This window comes from Charadrius vociferus, unplaced genomic scaffold, assembly GCF_000708025.1.
Source record: "Charadrius vociferus isolate BGI_N301 unplaced genomic scaffold, ASM70802v2 scaffold636, whole genome shotgun sequence".
Classification (NCBI taxonomy): domain Eukaryota; kingdom Metazoa; phylum Chordata; class Aves; order Charadriiformes; family Charadriidae; genus Charadrius; species Charadrius vociferus.
Window position 1 is genome coordinate 1,841,383 of NW_009649189.1, and position 10,981 is coordinate 1,852,363.

Below are 10,981 nucleotides of genomic sequence, written 5' to 3' on the forward strand. Positions count from 1 at the left end.
CTTTGTGACAGTCTAAGGTCACAGTGGGACAGCCCCACCTCATAGCGGTGACAGCCCGCCTTTCCCCACTGTGGCCAGCCTCCGCTCCACACGCACTGGCGAGGCCGAGGGGACTCCAGGCGCTGGGGGCTCCTCTTGCCACCGCTCTGCTCGGGAGGAGCTACTCTGCAGTGAGGAGGAGAGGGCAGAGAGAGGCAGCACAACAGCACTGGGGGTGGTGAAGGGCGGCGGAGGTGGAGGAGAGCAGAGAGGAGGAGGAAGAGGAGGCTTTTTGCGGGAAGCAATAAAGCCATAACCAGCCACTTGCTGCAGTTGTTGACCTGCAGCAAGGGTGGAACTAAGATGGCAGAAGACCTCGTCTTGCAGCCTCACTTGTCTCCAACAATGCAGAAGCTCAAGAGTTCTGGTAAGGTCTTCAGACCCAATTTCATGAGTGTTGGCAGGTCAAGGGCGTCTCTGAAAAGAGGCATGGAAACCCTGAGGGCTCTGGGGATGGCTGCTCGGGACTGGTGACTGCAAGGAGGGACCTGCTTGACTATCCCTAAGGGCTGAGGGGCTGATGTGGCAGACAGGCCTCCCGGTTCCCTTCCTGACACGGCCTTTGCCTTCCTGGGGCACCCCAGGCAGAAGTCCCTGGCCCCAAAGGGCTGCTCCTTGGCTGGTGGTGGGCATTGCCCACCCTCAGCTCCTGTCTGAGTGAAAGAGCCGAAGGTGCCCATGGGCCGTGTGGAGCTGGTGCATTCGCAGAATCGACACAGGCAAACTGGCCCCTGCTGGGGAGACACCAGGGCCTGCCCTGAGCCTCCGAGGCTTCCGTGGAGCACAGCACTGTATCCTCCCCGGTGTGGGAGTCCAGTGTCAGTTTCCCGTGGGAGTGGGTCACAGCCTGCAGAGCTGCCCTGGAAAGGAAAGGAGCCCTCTTGGAGGTAGGCTGAGGTGCCCCTTGGTTCTTGCCGGGATGTGGAGAGACCCTCTGAAATGCTTGTGTTAGACATGCATTGGTCCTTGGACAGGAGTGGCCTGAATAGTTTTGAGGTTGCTGCCTCAGAGCATGACATGTCTTTCCTTTGTTTTTCCAGAGTTTGCTAAGATTTGGGCCAGCACATCACGTTACATCAGCCAACAGCTGGCTCTCCACCAGGTGGGACTGACTTCATCTCGATGAAGGTTGATGAAGTCCTGACAGCCCTTTGCCATGGAGTGCAATTGTTCTTCCCCTCCTCTGAAAGCAGGAACAATGACCCAGCATGACACTGCAAAGCACAGATGTGAGACGGACCACCTCCTCTGTCCATTCTGTACATTCTCTGTACAATATGGGCACAAGCTTGAACGTAGGAAGTTCCATCTTAACATGAGGAGGAACTTCTTTACTTTGAGGGTAGTGGAGCACTGGAACAGGCTGCTCAGAGAGATTGTGGAGTCTCCCACTCTGGAGACATCCAAAACCCGCCTGGATGCCATCCTGGGCAACCTGTTGTAGGTGACCCTGCTCTGGCGGGGGAGGTTGGACTAGATGATCTCCAGAGGTCCCTTCCAACCCTGACCATTCTGTGATTCTGTGTAATAAGGTCCAGGCCTAGTGTCAGAAAAAGGGTTGGACTATGCCCCCCTGGCCTCTACCTTTTATCTTATTGAGCCAAAGGATGTTTGTCAGCTTTTCCTGAACTTCATTGTTCTTCATGGGTGAAAGGGAGTGAGAGGGAAAAGCACAGACCCTGTTTGTCTTCTCCCAAGGTTTCCAAAGAGCCCGTCTTGCTCCTGTGTATACCAGGCCTGGGCAGGGCACTAAGCACCATCACCATTCTCCAACAAGTCATCTGTCTGTGCCTCTGAGACTACTGATCCGCCATCTCATCTGTTCCAGGCTGTCCGCATTCCTGGACTTGGGACTTTTGGAGTTGTCAGAGAGCGAGTTGCCAGCAAGGAGAAGGATCTGGTGGCTGTGGAGAGACCCGTGTTTCATCTTGCAAAAGCTATTGTGCGGGACCATGACCTGCAATATGGTTGCACAGAGGTTCCTGGTAAGCAGGCAGACTTGCTGTGCCTTTGAACAGAGTGGGGAGGTGTGCTCTGCCGTCCAGAGGTGACTGAGCAGAGTACCAGACTCCTGCTGCAGTCCTGAGAGCAGCTTCAGCTTGACAAAACCAGGCTGCTGGGAGAAGGATGCTGCCTACCTGTTTGTTTTAAATAATCCCTAGAGGAAATACAGAGTAAGTGCATGCTCTCAGCATGCTTCAGCAACCTGCTGAAACCTGCTTCAGCAACAGGTTTCCTCCCAGTTTTATTGGTGCTGTGTCTTCTCGTTACATGGTGTTTTGACTCTTGCTCCCTCATTTTGCTGCACTAGACCTCGTACAGGCAAATGCCAGGGCTCTTCCTGGCTCTCACAGCCTCTTTGCAAGGGGGGAAAGCAGGGGAAACCCAGGGGGGAAAGACGGTTTATTCGAAAAGCCAGTGCCCGCGATGCCTGTGCCTTCCAGTTGCTGCTGCCATTGCAGCAGCCCTCATGGGGCCCTGGGGGGCACCAAGGGCTTGGGTCTGTGTTTGGGGTGCGTTTCTCCCTAATGACAAAGAGAGCACTGAGTGTGGACATGACTCCAACGGCCTGGCACCCTCCAGCTTGCCGTGGGACCTGGCGCCTTTCTCCCCACCTTGTCCTGCAGTCACGGCTCTTCTTCCTGCCAAGGTCCTAAGCCTCTTTCTTTCCCTTTCTGTGTCAGAGAGACCATAGCTGTCACTCTGTGCCTCACTTTCCACTGCTAACAGGAAGGGATGACCTGAGCTTCTCCTCAGCAGCGCTGTACCGGCTAGACGACTCAGTAGCAATGTATTGCCTGAGGACCCAGAACCTGCGGACCTTTGATTGTGGCCTGCTTAGAGGCTCTGCGAGTTCATGGGTTGCTCTTCTCTTGTTTTTCAGCTCATCGGCATTGTGAGCAGCTGCCGTATGCTCAGATAGCCTCAGACAACGCTGTCTCTGAGAGCACGGTGCAGCTTTGCATGCAAAGGACCATGCGCCTTTTCCATGTTTGCCTAGATAACAGGAAGAACGTTGCTCTCATTTGGAGGGATGTGGGCATGCTGATCGTCCAGGGGAAAGACGTAAAAATGAGATTTTACAGAGACTTTTTGAAAAGGCTGAATGGGACTGATGGGATGTTGCAAGCTGTTCTGGAGGTAGGATCTTCATGTTCCCAGCGCCACTGCTGGTTCTTCTGAAATGCATTCTGGGGGCTGGGGGGCTGCTCTCTCCTGGCCTGCCATGCCTTGTTCTGCCACTTGGGCTCCTTGTGGTCTACAGTACAGCAGGCTCTCTCGAGAGCCCTTGCCTCGCAAGCAATGGTCTGGCTTTGCCAGAGAGACCCCCAGAGGGGCCTTGCTTTGTGACAGAAGGCCAGCGTTGATGGTGGGAAGCGCTGCCTACCCCATTCTCGGGGTAGGGAGCAGGGGCACAGGCAGAGCAAGGCTTGCTGAGGCCAGAGCCCTTTGGCTGCTCTGGCTCTTCGCTTGCATGCTTGCATCGGTCTACGGTGGGCTGAACAGCCAGCCCTTCCCAGAGTCCCCATCTGTCATCTGTCTCTGTCCTCCCTTGCAGATGCCAGAGATGAGAGACTCGGTCATCTCATTCCAGGACAGTCTTGCTTCCCAGACCTCTTCTGGACATGTTATCGTCCTACCAGGGTATGTTTGCTCCTGCAGCCCTTGGCTGAGCAAGCCAGCGGCTTCTCAGCTCCTGCTTGGGAGGGCTGCTTTGCCAGGCACTGAGACCTGTTTTCGTGAGGGCATTGAGGACTGAGTGTTTCAGAGGCCTTGTTGGCAGGGAACTCCCTGCTTGCTCTTGTTCAGTTTGACTTCATGTGGAGGAAGATGGGACAGGGACAATGCTTTATGTGTCCATCCTCCTGTGGACCTCTTGAGGCGTTTAGGCAACATTTTCCACCGGGTTCCTCCTGCTCTTTTTCTTTCCTGTGCGTGAGAGTGCCTTCTGCTTGGGGCCAAGGGGCAGAGGGCTGGTTTCTTGTCCAAAGAGGAAGCTCGCATCTAGCGGGGTTCTGCAGAGCTCTGTCTCGTGCCAATGTTGCTTTGCAGTGCCATTGATGCCTGAGGGGAGGGAAGTGACTCCTTATAACTGCAAAGGCATTAATCTGCGAGGCCCTACAAGAAACTTGGAGGACAAGATCAGAATTCAAAAGGGTGTTGGATAATCGGAGCACTGGCGATTAGACTGCTCTCCGTGTGCATTATGAGTTAGAGAGGAATCATTTTGAGCGGAAGCAGCAAGGGGGCTTTGTGGGAGGACGACCATTCTCAGGGGAAGGATGGAAAAACACTGGCACGGGCTGATGGGGCCTCGCCTGCCCCACCACTGGAGTTCCTAGTGGAGCCTGCCACCACTAGGCACTGGAGTTCCTAGTATGGTCCTCCGGAATGGGCTGCCTTGGGAAACAACGTGGTGTCCTTTCTTCAGCCTGGTGCCTTCTTCCTCTTTCCAGGTACAAGCTTGAGACCGTGCCTCAAATGCCAACAGGGAAAGCAGACCTGGCAGGACATGTGAAGGCTGCCCCAGAGCAGGGCTGGGGCAAAGGTGAGGGCAGTGGCAAGAAAGGTAAGGGACCAGCAGGCTGCTGGCCAAGGGGCTGTGGGTTTTTCTCCCTCCACGTCTGGAGGGGATTTGATCTAAGGTTACCCCAGGACACCTGGAAGAGGGAGAGCCACCTCCTGTGACTCTCCGTACCCATTCTGGTAAAGCTCCAGTGACCAGCTGTGGAACAAGGTCTCAGGACAGCCCTGCACGGGGGGCATCTTCCCAGCGGCCTCAACTCCCCAGCCTGTGCTGCAAACAGTACAGAGCTCTTTTTGTTATATGCTCATATGTGTCAGAAGCAATGCCTTCGGTGTGAGCCTCCCCCAGCAGCAAATCTGTGAAATCCCAGAAATGCATGAGCTGCTCCTCTTGTGCTAAATGATTGCCCTCCCCAGAATGGCTCTTAGAGACTATCAGCATCATCTCCCAGGGAGCCCCCCATTTCAGGACACGGATGAGAGAAAGCCATCAAAACAGCTTTCCCTAGGGAATAATGGTGCGCTGTAGGCAGGAGGAGCCGGCCAAAAAGCCTCCCAAGAAACACGGCTTTCGTCCAGGGAGATGAAAAGACCCCCCCTTCCTCAATTGTTACCACAGGCTTGAGCAGACCTGCACGCCACTCGCATTGAAACTGGGGCACAATAGGCACCCAGTTCCCAGAACAACACCAAGATGCTGTTCTGAAGAATCGTTTCATTTTCTGTTTCTAGAGGATCTTGCCGAGAAGCGCCTCCCTCTTCGACCAAGGCTTTGTCCCAGTCGGTTACCTGCAATGACTGCAAAGTCAGAGCAGGGTCAGAAAGCTGAGGGGAGTAAGCCTCGTGCCAGGTGAGACACTTGCATAACTGGCTAAGGTGACCCCGTGCTCTCGTCTTTGTGGGAGCGGGATGTTTCTCCAGGACACAGAGGTGAGATGAACTGAAAGTACGGTTATGCCATATCCCACTAACTAATATTTCTTGGTGCATGGCAAGCGTCTTGTAGCTTCTTGGGAGATTCTGCTGGCAACATCCTTTCTTTCCTTGCTCCCGGTGTGCAGATGTGTTGAGTAACTAACTGCAAACACTCATTCCTGGAGCGAAAAGTCTTTTTGGCTTTGCCTACAGTTGAAACAACTCTGATCTTTGTGTTAGCCCCGAACAGTGTTCTGCAGTTGGCTAGTGCAGAGGATTCCTCTCATTAACCGGACGCCTCTTCTATGCTAATGCCTGATGGCCCAAAGGGAGCTCAGCGGCAGGATTGCTTTTCTCACTGGGCTGTGTCCTCCATCTATGGACGCTGTGTCTCCAGTGCCCAACCTGCTCCTACAGCCCGTGAGCGCTCCGTGAGCGTATTTCGGACCACTGAGCAGACTTCAGTGCACTCACCCGGAGGGCGTAGCCCTATACCTCTGGGCATAGGACCCTGTTCCTCTCGTTGCTCGGGCAAGAGAGGGCCTAGACCTGGGCATCCTGAGCTTTAGTGGGGCTTTTGGGCACATCTGAGTCTGACAGCTTGGGGTCTTCTCTGTGCCTGTGGACTTGATCGCAAGTGTGCCACTTGGAAGCACAAGATGCCAGAACCAGCTCCTCCTGCACTCCTGCCAATGCACCCCTCTGTGTCTTTGCAGGCATCTACTGTCCATCCGGTGGAGCTCCTTGAAGGAAAAGGAGGAGAAAGAGGAACTAATTCCTCTGGCCGAACCCAGAATGGTCGACTTCATTGCCCTAAATATTGAGAGGAGAGAAAAGGTACCTGACATGGGCTGCTGCAGTGAGCGTGCCGTAGGGGACTGCAGAGGAGCGTCACCCCATGCAGGCCGATTCTGACAAGATTCTTCACTGTGTATTCACAGGAGCACTGACTAGTTGCTTTGGTGCTTACTTGAAGAGAGGCGGGTTACTCCGTCATTTAAGAATGTACTTTTCCCTTCTGTTAGCCTCATGAAGCACACCCAGACACCTTACTTGTGGTAGACAGTAAATTATCCATGAGCCAGCAATGTGCCCTTGTCGCCAAAAAGGCCAATGGAATCCTGGACTGCCTAGGGAAGAGTATGATCAGTAGGTCGAGGGAGGTCATTCTCCCCCTCTACTCGGCACTGGTGAGGCCACAACTAGAATACTGTGTCCAGTTTTGGGCTCCCCAGTTCAAGAGGGACAGGGAACTGCTGGAGCGAGTCCAGTGAAGGGCAACTAAGAAGACTGAGGGATTGGAACATCTCCCTTATGAAAAAAGGCTGAGAGAGCTGGGACTCTTTAGCCTGGAAAAGAGAAGGCTGAGGGGAGACCTTATTATTGCTTACAAGTATCTACAGGGTGGGTTGAAGGAGGATGGAGCCAGACTCTTTTCAGTGGTTCCCAGTGACAGGACGAGGGGCAATGGGCACAAGTTGGAACATAGGAAGTTCCATTCAAATACACGGAAAAACTTCTTTACGGTTAGGGTGACAGAGCACTGGAACAGGCTGCCCAGGGAGGTTGTGGAGTCTCCTTCTCTGGAGATTTTCATAACCCGCCTGGATGCAGTCCTGAGTAATGTGCTCTAGGCAATCCTGCTTTTGCAGGAGAGTTGGACTAGATTATCTCTAGAGGTCCCTTCCAACTCTGAAGATTCTGTGACTCCGTTGTTTCTGTCAGCAACGCGATTGCAAGGCTTGTCTAGGACAGCCATCTGCCAGGTGCTTTTTAGCCTCATGGTCGGTTTGCTCCCTGGTCCTTACAGATGGGCTCTTTGGTGGAGCCTGCGGGCACCTGGTAGCAAACCAGCATGGACAGAAAGACAGAAGAGAAGGGGCAGAAGGGAGGGCAGGAGTGAAAACAGCCCCCTGCAGGGCAGACTAATGCTACCTGCTGTCGCATTTTGGTTGCCCTCCAGAATAAACTCTTGAAGAGGAAGCAGACGCTTCCAAAACACATCCAGAAATACTTGGATGAAGAAAAGAAGATTGCAGAGCTGGTGGAAAAGGAAAAAAGTAAACAGCAAACCCTCCCGATGACCAAACTGAAGGCTAAGAGAAAACCGACGACAGAGAGGAGGCAGGTATTGTAAATTCCTGCAGAAAAAGAGCACTTTCTCCTCCAAGGGGGCTGAGATTGCAAGGTACCTCCAGCACCCAAGCTGTCATAGCAGCGTTGCTGCATCAGAGCTGGGTGGGTGACTGCTGCCTTTCCCGAGCAAGAGGGAGGACAGGCAGCTGTAGTGAAACCCTGGTGACACTCGGGCATCACCTCAAGGGCGTGCTGAGGTCCTTCTCCTGGTTTTCTCTGTCCTGCTAGAGTCCCTGCCAGAAGTGGTCTGGGGGTGTGCATGCTGGGAAGCAGCACCCTCTGGGTGAGTCTCTTCCTGTGCAGAAATTCAGTTCCCCTGAGCAATCATCAGTCAGCACCCTGACTGGCACGGAGATGCGGGAGTCCAGCCCTGACCTCCTGGAGATGATGATGAAGGAGTGCGAAGAGGCCAGAGAAGAGCCACTCCCAGTCCACGAGGACAACACTGTTCCCCCTAAGCGGTAAGAGTGCACCAGCTCCAGCTAAGGCGTGGGGCAGTGGGGTGGTGGTGAGCCACCGGTGGTGGGTCAAGGAAGCCAACCCCTGAGCCGTGGGGCTGCCTGGAGCAGCCGGGGATTTCTCCAGCCACAGGACTGAGCTGGCTTAGAGCCTGATGTCAGGGGCCAGAGCAGGTGCTTGAAACTCCTCCTGCCTCGAAGGGGCTGTGGGGCCAAATGGGGCCACATATGTGTGGGGCTGGGTGCGGGAAGAAGCAGGAGGGTCACAGCTGAAGGGTCAGAGAGACTTTGTCCTTGCTGTTGCAGGAGCCTTTCCCCGCGGACACACAAGGCCCTGCGGGAGGTGGTGACGTGCATACTGGGGCAAGTCGCCCGCAAGCGCAGGGGGCAGAGGGATGACCAGATGGATCTGCAGGACAAGCTCAAGTGGTAAATCTTTCCCAACACAGGCAGTGCTTCCTCTCCCATAGTGCCCTTCCTCCCGCTCCTCGCAGCACTGGGGGAGAGAGGCACTTCTGCTGGCACCGGCTTCTCAGCAGAGCCGCCTTCTGCGGCCACAGCAGCTGCCCTTGGCAGCTTGAGAGCCCTGGCTGGAGAGCAGTCTCCCTGTGCTCAAACCACCTCCTCCTGCTGTGTGTCTGCAGCGAGCTGGCAGTGCTGCAGTGGCGGCGGTCGGGGAAAGAGGCACGCAGCAGCCAACAAGTGTGGGGAGCTGGACCCCAACCTGCCCTCCCTGCTAGGCCAGAGAAGAGGAGGGAAGAACAGGTACGTGGCATGGGCTCCTGGACAGACTGTAGAAAAGCATAGTTATGCAGACGTCATGTCTTGCAAGACCCCATGCAGTGTGCTTAGCTGAAGGCTGAAGCACTGCTCCCTAGGCGCTTTCTGGAGAGGCAGCAGGTTGTCCTGTCCGTTTAGAAGACAGCCTTCACTTCTGTCATCTCCAAAAACACCCAAAGACTTGATTTGGTGGTGTTTGTAATGGTGCCAGCACTGCTAGGCTTGTCTGGCATAGCAGGCAGCTGGGTTGCTTTCAGCCCCGTGGTCACTTGCAGAAAAGCTCTGCAGCTGGGGCTGTGAGCACTGCGAGCAAAGCAGAGCTGACAGAGAGGCTGAAAAGAAGGGGCAGGCAGGGGAGGGAGCGCTAAAATCCCCGCAGCCCTCCCCCAGGGAGACTAACACTTTCTGCTGCTGCATTGCTGCATTGCTGTGGCCCTGCAGGCAGAGCCCCGTGTGTGCACGGAAGAGGAGAGAGAAAAGCTCTGGGACTCCTTGCGCAAGAAGTGCAAGCAGAAGTCAAGGGTGAAATTAACACCCCTGAAGGCTTGGAAAGAAGAGCGAGAGCAATAGGAGGCCCAGGTACTGCAGGCAGTGAAAAACAATGACGAAAAAAATCCTTTCCTCCTTTGACTCCTCGCAGCCCCTGGGCAAAGAGGGTCTCTTCCTGACAGCCCTCATGGCACAGAGGGATGTGGCAGGCTGGGATTGCATTACAGGGACCACAGGCCTGTTCCCTCCAGACAGAATCAGAGCCCGCTGGTAGTGTTGCTCTGCACCTCTCTGTGCGTACAAGACTACAGAGCACTGTATTCAACTCCTCAGCTCTGGGGAGCCGATCTAATCTGCATCGGTGGGTGCCAGGAGAGCCTCTTGGGAGCAGAGGCTTTGGCGAGAGATGTCCAGCAAGACCCCCCTCCAGTGTGCTGAGCACCCGTGCCGGCCAGCCAGGCTGTTATCACCACCGGTTCTGTCGTTTCAGTAAAGCGCTGTCTGCAAACCACTGTGTCTGACCCTGTGGGTCTTTCCTTGGTGGCTGTGAAATCTGTACTTGGCAGCGGGTGGTGGCTTTGGTGGGGCAGGGAAAGGCATGGAAGAGGGCTGGAGTCCTGCTCCAGGGGCAGCCCTCTCCCAAGGCTTTGCCGTAGTGGCTCGACTGCAGCCCTGCTCTTTGTGGCCTGTGCACCTCCTGTTCCCTGGCAGCGTGCCCTGCCGTGGCTGCACATCCCTGCTGAGGAGGAGGAGCTTTTCCCCAGGGGCTTGCACAGCCAGGGCACCGAAGGGCGCCCAAGCCAGCGCTGTCAGGGGTACCGAGAGCTGGGCAGTCACCACTGTGCCTGGGGAGAGGGAAGTTGTGGGCGGCAGGTTTTCAGTGGGGTAGCTTGACTCTGCCAAAGCTCTGCTCAGGCTCCCCAGCCTTTTGTTCAACACCTAACTTTTCAGTTAGAGGGACTTCACCCTCGAACAACTACAGGACCCTGATAAAGTAATAGAATATTTGAAAGGAAAATGCTGTGGCTACTCCAGAGAGGCACAACTTACGGCACTATGCTGGGCCCTGGCCAGTATCTACCAAACACTGCTCAGTACTATGCAGGACCCTCCGGGGAAAGAGAGGGAAACCAGATTGGCAGACACCACTCAACCCCTGGTGACAGGCACTGCAGCTGAACCAGACAATCAACCTGTGCCAGTATCCGTCGCTCCTATACAGAAGAAGAAATACACCAAGAAGTCAGTTTGCAAAGTAAGGGATGATGGCGAGCCAGGGCCATCAAAGGAACAGGAGGAAGAGACAGAACCAGAGATAATCACACGATCCCTATCCCTGAGTGAGCTGCGAGATATGCGAAAAGATTTCAGTCGACTTCCTGGTGAGCACATTGTCACCTGGCTGCTCCGATGCTGGGATAATGGGGCCGGTAGCTTGGAATTAGAGGGCAGGGAAGCCAGGTTTCAGTCGGCTTCCTGGTGACCACATTGTCACCCGGCTGCTCCAATGCTGGGATAACGGGGCCAGTAACTTGGAATTAGAGGGCAGGGAAGCCAGGCAACTGGGATCCCTGTCTAGGGACACGGGCAGTGACAAGGCGATTGGGAAAAAGACACAAGCCCTCAGCCTCTGGAGG